The sequence below is a fragment of the Ursus maritimus genome, unplaced genomic scaffold (genome assembly GCF_017311325.1).
Source record: "Ursus maritimus isolate PB19 unplaced genomic scaffold, ASM1731132v1 scaffold_14, whole genome shotgun sequence".
NCBI classification, from domain to species: domain Eukaryota; kingdom Metazoa; phylum Chordata; class Mammalia; order Carnivora; family Ursidae; genus Ursus; species Ursus maritimus.
Genome location: NW_024423786.1, coordinates 54,686,855 through 54,700,436, shown reverse-complemented (window position 1 = coordinate 54,700,436; position 13,582 = coordinate 54,686,855).

The window sequence follows — 13,582 nt, the reverse complement described above, 5'->3', positions numbered from 1 at the left end:
GGGGGGGGGGTGGTGGGGGAGTGGGGGGGGGGGGGACTGCTGATGGGGACACGTTCCCTTGAGGGGTGATGAAAGTGTTCCAAGATCAGATCGTGGTGATGGTTGTACCACTTCTGAGCACACTGAAAACCACTGAATCATACGCTTTGAAGAGTGAATGTTTTGGTACGGGGATGACATAAATTTTTCAAAAGAAAAGCGACACCCATATTCACAGCAGCGTTTTTCACACCTAGAATGTAGACACAACCCAAATGTCCATCAACAAACGAATGGATAAACGTGGTGCGGCTCATTCACACGCTGGAATATTACTCGCCCTGAAAAAGGAAGGACATCTGACATAGGCCACGACGTGGACGGACCCCGAGGACACCGGGCTCAGCGAGAGCAGCCAGACCCAGAAGGACACATCCCGCAGGACCCCACTCCCAGGAGGTCCCCAGAGGCGTCCCGTCCACACAGACAGAGAGAAGCTGGTGGGAGCCAGGGCAGGGGCCGGGGCTGGGGAGTCCGTGCTTCCTGGGGGCGGAGTCTCCGTGTGGGGGGGTGGAAAGTTCTGGAGACGGACGGTGGGGACGGCTGCAGGACGGGGTGAGTGTGCTTCATGCCACGGACTTATACAGGCAAAAATGGTTGAAATGGTTAATTTTCTGTCATATATTTTATCACAATAAAAAAGTAAAAAAAAAAAAGTCTACCTGTAGGAGGGTCTGAGGGTGGCCGTGTTCTCTCTGGCTCCAAAGTCTGGGAACGTGTGTGGTGCCGAGCGGTGGCACATTCCATTACTATATAAGTGTGGTTATGCAGGAATAAAATTAAATTTTTTTCTTTCAAAAAATTAAAATTAAAAAATGGAAAGGTGCCTCAAAACGGTGTGAGGGGAAGATGTTAGCATCATTCTAAGCAGATGACTGCCCGCCTTTCTGCTCCATTCGTCACACGCGTGGCCGTGCAAGAGCCCCCGGCGGGGCGCGGAGTGGCAGCTGGGGATCTGGCGTGGGCATCCGGGGAGCACGGACGGAGACAGCGGTGGCAGAATGAGGAATGGGTCTGCTCTGAAGGTCAAGTCGAGATTTGATGCTGTGTCAGATGTCAGGAGGACGGGAAGCAAGGAACCCAAAGGGCTTGCTGGGTTCCACGGGCCGTGCGGGGGCCGCGATGCATGGGCTTGGAAGACAGCGAGCGCGAGGTGTGAGCCGTAACCCCGTTTTTCCTCTTCACAATGGAGACGCGTCCCTCGGATGTCCAGAGACAGTGGACAGGTGAATCAGGAGTGTCAGGGAGAGGGCGGGCTTGGAGCTGGGCAGGGGGATGGTCTTCCCCAGCTCGAAGGCTGCGTGGCATCCCCCAAGGAGCATGGACAGAGAGGGCGGCCCGGGCTGGGGGACCCCAAAGCTGGAGTCCAGCAAGGGGGGCAGAGAAGGAGGCCAGCGGGGAACTAGAAGGTGGTCGGACCATAGCCAGCAGTTTCCAGCAAACAGGCCTGGCCGCTCACTGCCTCATCCCCGGGGCTCGGGATAAGGTCCTGCAGAGCGGCACCCACTAAACACTTGCTTGAAGAATGAACATTGGTCTTTAAACATGCGGACAAGAGAAACGATGAGCCTCAGGAACCCTCGGGCGCTCCCTAGGGACAAGTCACACCGAAGGGGATCTTCGTTCCCTGTTAGATCAAACCATAGAAGGGGGCAGGCACAGGGGACCCCGAGTTCCAGCAAAGTCAGGAGCTGGATGGTGCCCGGGAGTGAGGAAGAGTATGGCAAGGGTACGGTGATCAGCAAACAGACAGGTAAACATGGCCCGTTCCTGGACCCGCCTCCGCGCGCGCGCGCGTGTGTGTGTGTGTGTGTGTGTGCGCGCGCGCACACATTTATTTTTACCCTTGATCTCAATTATATATAAATAATAGACACACTATTATTTTTTAAAAAGGCTCATGAGGGCGCCTGGGGGGCTCCGTCGGTGAAGCGTCTGCCTTCGGCTCGGGTCATGATCCTGGGGTCCTGGGCCCAAGTCCTGCAAAGGGCTCCCTGCTCAGCAGGGAGTCTGCTTCTCCCTTTGCTCCTCCCTCCCCCCACTCCTGCCCTTTCTCTCTCTCTCTACCTCTCTCTCTCAAATAAATAAATAAGATCTTAAAAAAAAAAGGCTCATGGTCTCTTCCCTCCATCTTCAGAACCCGCAGTATGACAAGATCTCTCTGACCCTCCTACCCTCCTCTTGTAATGACCCTATAAAATGGATCAGCTGCTTTCCTAGGGCTGCTGTCACCGGCTCCCCAGACCGGGTGGCACAGAACAGCTGAAAGATAGCCTCTCAGTTCTGGGGCCGGAAGTTCCGAGTGGAGGTGTTGGCGGGGCCCTGCTGGCTCCCAAGACTCCAGGTCCTGGCCTCTGTCCAGGCTTCGTAGACCCACGGCCCACTCACCGGACTGCTCCCCAGGGCCTTCCCTCTGTGTGGGTCTGTCTCTCTGGGTCCAGGTGTCCCCTTCTTACAGAGACAGCCGTCATATTGCGTGAGGGCCTGCCCTCCTCCAGCGTGACCTCGTGTTAACTGAGTCTATCGTCTGCAGTAACCGTATTTCCAAAGAAGGTCCCATCCTAAGGCTCTGGAGTTTGAACATGACGTGTGCGCGCGTGTCCACGCATAAGCACATCTTCCTCTCTACCTGCCTGCCTCCCCATCCGCTGTCGTCTTTACCAGTGACTTGAGTGAAGAAGACCAGGCACCGTTCGGAAGCCACGTCTGGAGAACAGAGCTATGTCTGGATTCGAGGCCGACCACGGAAAACTCCCCGAATGAACACCGAGTTTCCTGGGGGGGCCGCAAAGGTCTGTGTGCGCTCTCAAAGGCCAGCTGGCTGCATGGGGACGGAGGCCCAGTCTGGGAAGACGAGAACGTTCTGGAGACGGCTGGTGAGCGCGGCCGCACCCCAGTGTGAGAGTGTTCGAGGCCACTGACCTGTGCACCTTCTAGGGTTAAAATGGTAACTGTTACACAATGTATCATTTACTACAATTATTTTTTATAAAAGGGGGGAAAAGTCAGTTGGCTAACTGCGAGGCGGGGTCCTGGCCGGGGTCAAGAAACAGAAAAAGGGCCTTAGTGGAAAAGCGGGCGTGGTCCAAATCCACGACAGACTTTTCCCGATGGGGGTTTATGGACGTTGGTCCCCAGCTATGACAAATAAAGGTGGGTGTATGATGCTGGCTTTGGGGGAAGCCGGTGAAGGGTGCCTGGGAAGTCTCTCTAGAATCTTTGCAGCTTTCCTGGAAAATTCTAAAACTTTTCTAAAATGAAATTTGACAGCCAAAGACAGCAAATGCAAGGCTACGTCGGTGTATACATTTGTCAGACCCATCAGACTATACACTTAATATCTGTGCTTTTTACTTTATGTAGCCCATATCTTAATTTTTAAAAAAGATTTTCTTTTTTTCTTTATCTGAGAGAGAGAGAGAGGAAGAGAAAGCACAAGCAGGGAGCGGGAGGCAGAGGGAGAAACAGACTCCCCACGGAGCAGGGCTCCAACCCAGGAGTCTGGGACCATGATCTGAGCCGAAGGCAGACGCTTCACCGACTGAGCCCCGCAGGCACCTGTAGCCTAAACCTTCATTTAAAAATACCAGGCAAATGTCACATGATGGAAAACGTGCCTCGATTGGCCCAGAGACACTGCATTTAAAAATGTATCTAAAGGAAATATTTTGGGTTGTGCATCAGGACATAGCTGCAAGGATGTTCAGCGGAGTGTCGTTTATAAACACAACATATGGGGAGATGATGCAAATGTCCTGTGGCAGGAGTTTTGGGTAATGAAATATGCAGGGGTGATATTCAGAATATTTGACCACCTCATAAAGCCTGAGCACTGAGGGGGCAAGGACCCGAGGGAGGGATGTCAGACCAGCTCTTGGTCCCATCTGAGCCTCCGCCTGTGGTCTTGGCACTCTGTATGGGGCGCTCTAGCCCCGGGCGGGGAGATGTGCAAACTCAGGAGAAATTCCTGGAAGCCTGTGGGGAGCCCTTCCACCAGACTCATCAGGTCCAGCTCCTGAGTGCCAACAGGGCGGCTGAGACCTAAGTCTGAGAATCCAGAGTGAAGTTCAACTCCTAAAATTATGTTGGTGTTTGCACACCCATGTTCGTAGTCGCCGAAAGGTGCAAGCAACCTAAAGGTGTCCGTCCGTGGATGAAGGACACACCGTGCGGTCCATCCACGCGCTGGGACACGAGCCAGTCTTAGAAGGGAAGGGACCGTGACACCTGCCACGACGTGGAGGGACCCTGAGGACACTGGGCTCAGGGAGAGCAGCCAGACCCAGAAGGACACATCCCGCAGGACCCCACTCCCAGGGGGTCCCCGGAGGAGTCCCGTCCACACAGACAGAGAGTGGATGGTAGGAGCCAGGGCTGGGGCAGGGGGTGGGGAGTCCGTGCTTCCTGGGGACAGAGTCTCCGTGTGGGGAGACGGAACGTTCTGGAGACAGAGGGTGGGGGTGGCTGCACGACGGCGTGAGTGTGCTTCGTGCCACGGAGCTGTGCGCTTAGAGATGGTTACGATGGTGACTTCTGTGTATCTTACACAATAAAAATATCAGGAGTTCTGATCTATATTTTTTTTAAGACTGAAAAGAAGGAAAGCAAAGAATATCAGGGTCCAACTCCGCAGAGGCAAGCAGGGACATTAGAAAAAAAGAAGTCTCACCCTGCTGCCCGCAAGTACAGAGACAAGCCCCCGCCCCAGACTCTGAGTCCCGCTGGGGTCACAGCGCTGATTTTGTGGGCTGGAACGTGACAGGCCACGGGCGCCCAGGAAACCCGGGACTGTGTGCGGGCACAAGGAAGGCTGGGGGCACCAGGAGCCCCTCAGCTCTCCCCCTGCAGGTGAAGCCTTCTCCCACTTGGGCTCCTCCCAGATGCCCCGGGCTCCACCCGAACGCTCCCGGGGCAAGCGAGCGTTTAGCCAGCACGCCCAGGGTGGCCAAACCAGGCGTGCAGGTACAAGGCGATTCCGTACTTGTTGGCAGATCGCTGGGGCTTGGAGCGCCCGGGAGCCTCTCCTAGGACAGCCCCCGAGCATCACAGGAGTCCTGCAGCCTCTGGATTCACAGCGTCTGGGGAGAGGCCGGCGGGCCGGGGGGAGGGGGCTAGTGCACCCCACCTGGGCTGTTTAGACTTGGCCCATGAGGTGGAGGAAGGGGGGATTTTCTGGCACTGCTTCGGTCCCTTACTCCACCCTGCAGCTCAATATTCCTATCTGTGCAATGGGCCTTGCAGCCCAACACTCGCGGAGGGGAGGACGCCTCTCTCTGGCCCCTCTCCCCGCCTGCGCCCTGGCCTCCTGGATGCCTCCACACTCCCAGGCTGGACGAGGACCCCAGGGCCTCTCAGCACCTGGACAGAGGGCTCCAAAGCCGGGGGTGGGGGGTGGGGGGCCGTCAGCCTGCCTGCCTTTGGGGCCTGGCTCAGGGCTCTGTCTCTGCCACTCTCTCCCTGGCCTGGCCCCACATTTTAATAATTTGCATGAGAGACACTGATTCCTCCCCCTCCTTCTGCCCCCTTCCCAGGACATGGGGTGATGTCTGGGGACATCAGTGGTTGTGACACTAGGGGGTGCTCCTGGCATCGAGGGGTTGGGGCCGGGGATGCTGCTAAACCCCCCATGTGCTAAGGATGCCACCACCCCCCCCAGAATGATCAGGCCCCAAATGGTCACAGTGCCGATGGGGAGAAACTCTGGCCTGGGTCTAGTTTTAATCCCGCCTGCTGCCAAGCACACCCCTTGCTTCTCCCTTTCTGTGCTCTGCAGGGAAGGAAATCCTGCCCCATGGCTCAGGACAACCCAGGACTTGAGCCATGCCGCTGCCCACTATCCCCTGCTGCCGTGGGCAGCCGGTCTCCATTCAGGGCCTCAGCTTTCTATCTGGACAATGGGCCCGAAGCTGGATAACAAGGGAAGCCTCAGAGATGGTCCCCGGGGGTCAGCTTCGCCTGCTGATCCTGGTCCTGTGTCCCCAACCCCCGCCGGAGACAGAGGAGAGCGGAGGAGACCAGGCCGTGGGGGCGGGGTGGGGGCGTTTCTGGAAGAGTTCTTTCTTTTTTTAAAATCACCGCAGTTGAAGAAGCGACTCCTCCCTCCGTCCTGCGCCTGCCACGTGGGCCGCCCTGCAGCCGCCCCTGTCCCCCGGCCCTCCCCGGGCTGGGCCAGCAGCAGGAGCTTTGGTTTCACTTTGGTGCCACCGGTTTCGCTTTCGGGCAGAAGGAAAGAGGGAGGCAGAGCGAGGGCTGGAGAGAGCACAGGGGGCTCCGTGGGCCACAGGGTCAGCGCCGCCACCGCAGATCTCAGGGGGCTGCCTCCTGCAGCTCCCACTTCTGACCTTCCTCCTGGCCTGGGGATTCTCCTCTCTCCCGGAGGCAAGGTCAAGGGGTCAAGGTCAAGTTCCCTGAGTGACTGTGGGCGGGGCAAGCCTCCTCCTCCCTCTGGGCTCCTCTCCCCAAGCCCACCCCCTTGCTAGTGGGGCTGAGTCACTCCAGTCCTACCGTGTCCCCAGTGGGAGCGGGTGGGGCAAGGTGCGAGGCAGAACAGGATGTCGGGTCAGCTGACTTTCCCCGGCAAGGGACCCTTTGGCCCAGAAACCACTAGGAAGGAGGCTCCGTGAGGCCTGAGTCTAGGCCTGGATGTGTGTGCGTTGGGGGGGAGGACAGTGTCCCCGAGGCCACCTGCCGTGGCATCTGTCTGGCAGACCCAGGCTGGAAACCCAGCTGCTCTGCCGGCTTTCCGGCACACCTGCCCGGCTCTGGGACTCGGTGTTTTCATCTGTGAAATGGGCGTGGCCATGTGCCTTAGCCTCGCGCCCCACCCGAGGGGCCCTGCTGCCCTTCTGCAGACCGGGGTCCAGAGCCTTGTAAGCCTGGCTGAGAACCACGCCAGGGCAGGAACTGGGCCATTCCCCTCTCTCCCCAGCACAAGCTCAGGGCCCGGACAGGACTCGCCAGACAGGACTGGGGAGTCACCCAAGGCATATGTCAATAACATGGCGCGGGCGAGACAGACACTGTGTGTGCCAATGGGACAGGGTGGCTCGTTTTTTTAATAACAGCTTTATTGAGATATAATTCACTTACGATACAGTTCACCCACTTCAAGTGTATAATTCAGTAGTTGTTAGTACACTCACGGAGCTGTGCAACCACTACCACTAATTCTGGAACATTCCATCACTCCAGAAGGAAGCCCCAGGTCTTCCTCTCCTCTTCCCCTCCCCCAGTCCCCGGCCCCCACGAGCCCCCTTCCTGTCCGTGGATGAGGCTGTTCTGGACGTGTCACACACGTGGACTCACACGCGTGGGCCCTTCTGTGTCTGGTTCCCTCCCTGAGTGTTGCGGGCTCAGGGTCCGTCCCCGGGGCAGCGTGGGTGGGCGCCTCACTCCTGTCCGTGGCCGAGGGACGTGCCCGCGCGTGGGGGACCGTGTGTCCGCTCTTCAGCGGATGGACATCTGGCCTGTTTCCACTCTGGGCTCCTGGGAATCACGCTGCCGTGAGAGGGCAGGTGTGAAGGTAACCGCAACAAGTGTTGATTAGTGTGTGTCCACCCACAGTAAGTGCTGTTTGGGGACCCTGTGTTTTGTGGGGTAACAAGCACCATAAAATGCAGAGAGAGGAGGAGCACCTGCGGAGGGGCTCTGGCGCCCAGGCTCTCCAGGTCTCTGCTGGGCTCCAGGAACCCCTTCCCCACCCCCTAGGCTGGCCCAATTGTGAACCCTGAACTCCCCAGCTGAGGAACCCAGAGGCTCCCCGACTCTCAGGGGCAGCCCTCAGGTGCTGCCTGACAGAGCGCAGGGGGCCAGGCGGGCTGGGAACACGGGTCTGGAAAGGGGTCCCTTCCCTTTAAGGGGAGGACCACTGGGCTGTGGTGGGCAGGGAAGGGAAGGGAGAGGCTGGGAGGGGATGGAGGGTGGGGGAGGAGTTTCGTCCTAGGGCGAGTGAGTACTCGGGAGGCTCCCCCGCACCTGTGCCTTGTGTCCTGCCTCCGCTTGGGCAGGGAGTCCCTGGGCAGGGGAGGAGAAGGAGGAGTCACACAGGGTCTGATTCCTGTCGGGCCGGGCCGGGAGCCACTTCCTACTCTTTACTGTGGGGTGAAGACAGGAGACAGCACACCTAGGGGTTCATTCAAGCACCCTGGGCCTCGGCCTTGCCAACACCCCTCCCAGGTCCTGGTGCTGGGACCGCACCCCTCTGCGGGCCAGCCAGAAATCCAGCCCGCATCCCGCTGTCATCTGCGGGGACGAAGCCCAGTGTCTGTTCATGGGCTCGGTGGGGAGACGTCCATTCAAATCCTCTGCCTGATTCCTAATTGGGGCGATTGGCTTTCGGTTGCTGAGCTGTAAGGACACTAGCCCCATCTCCCATTCTGTGGGTTGTCTCTTGATGGCGTCCTTTCATGCACCCGGGTTTTTAACTTTGATCAGTCCACGCACACCTGTGTTTTCTTTTGCTGCTTGTTTCTGTGTCGTGAAGAGCCCACTGCCAAGTCCAAGGCCACGAAGATGGGAGGTGGGAAAATCCAACAAGCGGCCCTTGGCTGGGGGGGGTGGGGAGGAGGAGAAGGCTGCCTGGAGGAGGGATGTTTGTCTGGAGCCTGAAGTTTGGGCAGGAGTTGGGGGTGGAGAGGGGTGATGACAGAGAGAAGCTTCCAGAACAGGGGGCAGCAGGTGCACAGACAGGGAGGGAGGCAAGAGTGAGAGTGAGGGATTTGCACCTCCCCTGCCTCCTCCCCTTCCTCCCCCTCTTCCCCTTTCTTGCCCCCACCATGACCCCTGGGTAGCCCCTGCACCTGTACCCTGGGTCCCGGGGGCCCAACAGGCATGGGGGTAGTGATGTGGCTGTGTTTAGAAACCTGGGTCCCTGTGAAAAAAATCCAAGCCTGTCACTGGAAGAAAGGAAATGGGGGTCAGAGCAGGGGGATGGCGAGTGGCCCCCGCATGAACTTGTATGTGAGTGGAGGGGGTGATTGCAGCCACACAGGAGAGTTGCAGGGGTGAGGGAAGTGGGGACAGCCTCCGAGAAGGCAAATTCTGAGCAGATGCCCACCCATCAGTGAGCAGGAGCTAGGCAGGTGCAGAGGGAACAGAGTATGAAAAGGCCCAGAGGCGAGAAGAACAGGACAGCCGAGCCAGGTAGGCTTGGTCCTTTGGGGGGAAGGGGGGACCTGGGACAGCTTCTCGGGGGGCCAGCCTTTACCTCCACGTGAGGCAGGCCACCCAGACCAGGGTCTCTGTGGAGAGACAGATCTAAGAGCTGGACCCCAGGGCAGGCCATGTGGGGGTCTCCAGGCCAAGGCCTTGCCCTGCCCTTTAGGACCCTGCTCTGTGACGTTCTTTGCAATCCGAGGTCTGCTTCCCTGCGCCCCCCCCCCCATTAATGCCTGGACGTGCACTCCCGCATCGCTGGTGTGGCCCCAAGAGGACAGCCACAGCTGGGGTAGACCCCGTGCGGAGCAATCTGTGTGTCCTGCTCCTTATTAGGTCAGCTTCCTAACCCTGTCTGTCTGAGGCTATGACCTGGCTCGCGGCCGGCAGCTGTCCCCAGGACAAAGTACTGGTGTCTCAGCCAGACACCCAACTGACCCGGCTCCCAGCTCAGCCACCACCCAGTCCTGTGCCCAAGGCCAGTGGGGGTTGCAGTGGTAACAGGCTTCTGTTCTACCTGGTGGGTCGCCAACGTGCTGGCCCCTTTGTGTCCCACTGCATCGCCACCAAGGGTCAACACCAGGCACAGCGGAGGGCCCCCTGACCCCCTTCTGAACCCAGGTCCTTCCCACATCCAGGGGAGTTGTCACTGCTCTGCTGGACGCTGTGACACATTTCGAGCCCCACCCCCCACCCCCAGCCAGGCAGATCTTCTCCAGGGCCCGTGTTCTAAGGCCCCACTGCCAGGCCTTGGCCTACGCAGGTTCCCCTGCTGGGGATACCCTTGGCCCTCGGGCCCTCGGTGACCCTCGTTCGCAGGTGGCTCTCGGTGAGAACACCAGTCCACGGGGTCCTGCCTCGCTTTGCCTTTAGCCTCAAGGGTGCTGTGAGTCCTGCTCAGCTCCATGGCCAGGCCGTGGAGCCCGCAGTGGGGCATCCGTGGATCGAAAAGGCAGCGACTGAGTCAGGAGGAAGCGTGGCTTTGGTGATGGCAGGATGGCTGGTGTTTGTCCCCAGGGAGGCTGGACCCTCTGGATGGGTACCGTGTCGCCTTGGGCAAGTAGCCTAGTCTCTCCGGGGGTCAGACCCGTGCTGCCCCCATTACAGGGTGTGGCCAGGGTGATGGGAGAAGGGATTCGGCTGAGAGGGTCTGCTCGTGGGGGGGAGGGGTAGCCTGGGATGACCGCTCTGCTGCTGGGGGCGGGGACGGGATGGAGGCTCCCAGGGGGCACAGCGTTCCTTGAGGCCACAGAGCCAGGGGGCCGGTGGCGCAGTGGGCCCCATGTTCCAACAGGTCCTGCTGCCGCAGGGGCGGGCGTCCCGGGGTAGGAGGCGTGGCTGTGGGCCGCAGTCCCTCCCTCACCTGAGGCCCCTGGTTCTCCAAGGGCTGCTCTTCGGCCTCCCTCCGTCCCCGGGGAAGCCCGGGCAGAAACCCGAGACCGAGCCTGGGCCTCGGTTCAGGCTGCGGTGGGGCCCAGGCCGCTCCCTCTGGCCCTGCTTCCTCCTGCTGAGCCGGCCCGCCGTTGCCATGGGGACGGCAGACCAGGCGGGTCCCCCAGCGGGTCCCCCACCCACCTGGCCCGGGGCTGCCCCAGCCTCACACACCTGGTCAGCTGCGCGCCCCGGGAGGGGCGGGGCCTGGAGGGCCCCCGCTGCTTTCATTTTGAGGGGGCCCCTTCCCCTTCCTCACCCCCACTCGGCCTTGGACCCCGCTTTCTGGGAAACCCTGCGGCAGTTTCCTCTGACCTCCGTTAACCCGGAGTCCGCGGCCCACAGAGGGAGGCCGACTTCCGCCTCTGACCTGAGGCTTCCTGCAGGGCACGTACCTCCACCCAGGCGGCTGGCTGAGCACCCTTCTCCGGACTCCCCACCTTTCAGAAGGTTCTGGGCCCCTCTGCAGCACCGTGTCCCAGGCAATGGACACAGGAAGTCCGCCGGTTCAGTCAGGGAGGCCGGACACGGACGCCTCTGCCTCTTGGTCCATCGAAGGGGGCTGGGGTTTTGGGCTGAATCAGGCATCATCCACAGGGGTGCTGTGGGGGCGGAGCAGCACCCCGGGCCCCACCCCCTTGATGCCAGGAGCTCCCCAGTGTGACAACCAGAGGTCCCCAGACATCACCCAGTGTCCCCTGGGGGCACCGCTGGATTAGGGGGTTCCACCGACCCACCGGAGACTGCCTTCCATGGTCACCTGACTGCTGAGGTCCTGGGATGCCGCGCGCATTTAAACACACAGCAAGCGGCATCCGGAGCACGAGGCTCTTGACCTCATGACTTCGGGCGCCCCGTAGAGCTTACTTAAAAATAAATAGACACACACACACAGGGTGGGAGGGGGAGAGTGGGTGACTCACGGACCCTGGGGTCACCCTGGTTTGTACCCTCTGACCCCAGGGGGCTTACTCTTGTGTCTACTGTGAGCAGGAGCTGGACTCAAATTCTTTTCCAAATAATTAATGCAGGGTCTCCCCCCACCGCTCACTGTGGCCATTCAGGATTCTTCTCGGCGGGGCCGTCCAGGGCGCTGTGGGGGGCCAAGCAGCATCCCCGGCCCCCACCCGCCAGATGCCAGGAGCTCCCCAGTGTGACCACCACGGACGCCCCAGATATGGGCCTGTGTCCCCAGGTTGAGACCCAGTGGGCTGACAGCCGGAGCGGACAGAGCAGAGCAGGCTTGGGCCCATGTTGCCCAACACAGCTCCCGGCCACATGTGCGCCGGCCCCTGAGACGTGACCACGCTGGGCTGAGGTGCGCTGTGAGGGCAAAACACATGCCAGATTCCAAAGACTCCGTGGAAGAAAACCAAAAGAACGTACAAGACCACACTGCTCATTTCTCATATTGGTTACAACGTGAGAGGGTCATAGTTTGCCTGTTGGGGCGAATAAAACCATCAGATTACCTTCGCCTGTGTCTTTCCTCGTCCTACGCGAGGCTGCTGGGAGGTTAGACCGGCGCTGGCACGGCACGCCTGTTAGCGACCTCGGCTGGGTCTGCAGGCCTGTGCCCCGCTGTGCTTGCTGCGGGAAGGGAATGCAGGCCGCACGGAGCGCGGGTGGGCTTGCTGGAGAGGGGGGCACCACGGGGCCGTCGGGGGAGCCGCTCAGGACCCCGTGGCACAAACAGTGCGGAAGGGAACCAGGCGAGGACGGGGCCCACCCTCCGGGGACACAGGGGACAGGGTGAGAAAAGCTGGTGCAGACAAGATGCCCACGATCTTCTTCCAAACCAAGGGCAAGAACAAAAAAGCAGAGACGACACAAGACAGACGAAGGACTCAACCAACGCACAAGACCCCAGAGCTCTGGCAACTTTCCTGACTGACGGGACAGAGAGGTCAAAAAGAGGGGGTGGCCAGGGTCACAGGTGTTGTGTCCGCAGGGGCCCCGGAACACGCAGGCGGGGTCTTCGGTCAGGCTCCTGAACTTGGCGGTGTTGGGATCTTCACGAGGACCCAAGAAACCGCAACACGGCTGCACAAAACGCTGCCTCCCCTAAAGGCCTTCTGCGCCGGCCCCCCTGTCAGGAGACCCCAAAACCAAGAGCTCCTACGTGACTCATGAGGAGCCTGCCCCCTCGCAACAGAGCCCCCGTCAGCAGGTCTGTCTGCCGGCGCCCGGCGGGAGAGCCGGGTGTGTGCTGGGGACCCCAGTGGGGAGGAGACACCCGGAGGTGCTGGCCTAGGTCCCCGAGGCTCTGGCGAGCTCCTGGCTTCCCAGGAGCCTGGGCTGGAGCAGATGGGAAGAGAAAGAGTCCGCTTCTCTGTGGTCCGGCCCTGGGGCACCGCGGAGTGGAGGCCTTGCGGCGGCACCCAGACCTTTCTGGGGTCCTGAGCCCGGAGACGCCCCGCTTTGGAATCGACCTCCCCCAGCTGCTCACCGACCCTGGAGGCCTTACCCCACCGATTCCAAACCCTCCCCGAGCCCTCAGGACCCAGTCACCGTGGTCTCTTACTCCTTGAAAATGGCAGCCTGTTACCAGAGGCTCGGCAGCCGCGGGGTGTGCGGGACAGGCCCCAAGACGCGGCCCATCATGGTGGCCAGTGCTGGGCCCCGCTGCCCAGATGCTGACCCACCTTCCCAGCCCCACAGAGCGACAGCGGCGCACTTCGGGGTATCTTCTTTATTCTCTTCTCAACCAGGTGAGAGTCTGGGGACGAGGAAGTGGCAGAAACCTGGGAAGCTGGGGGAAGGACCCAGTAACTCGTCTCCTCTTTGGCGTCCACAGGAAAGAGCACAGGAGACTGGAAGGGCGGCCTCCAGACGCAGGGCTGGCTGCCGGCCCGTCCCCGCAGAGCATCCAGGCCCTGCGACCCGCCGCAGCGTCGGGGGTGGGGGCGGGCGGCTCATAGCCCCGCCATCTGCAGAGACGGGGGGGGGGGGGGGGGGG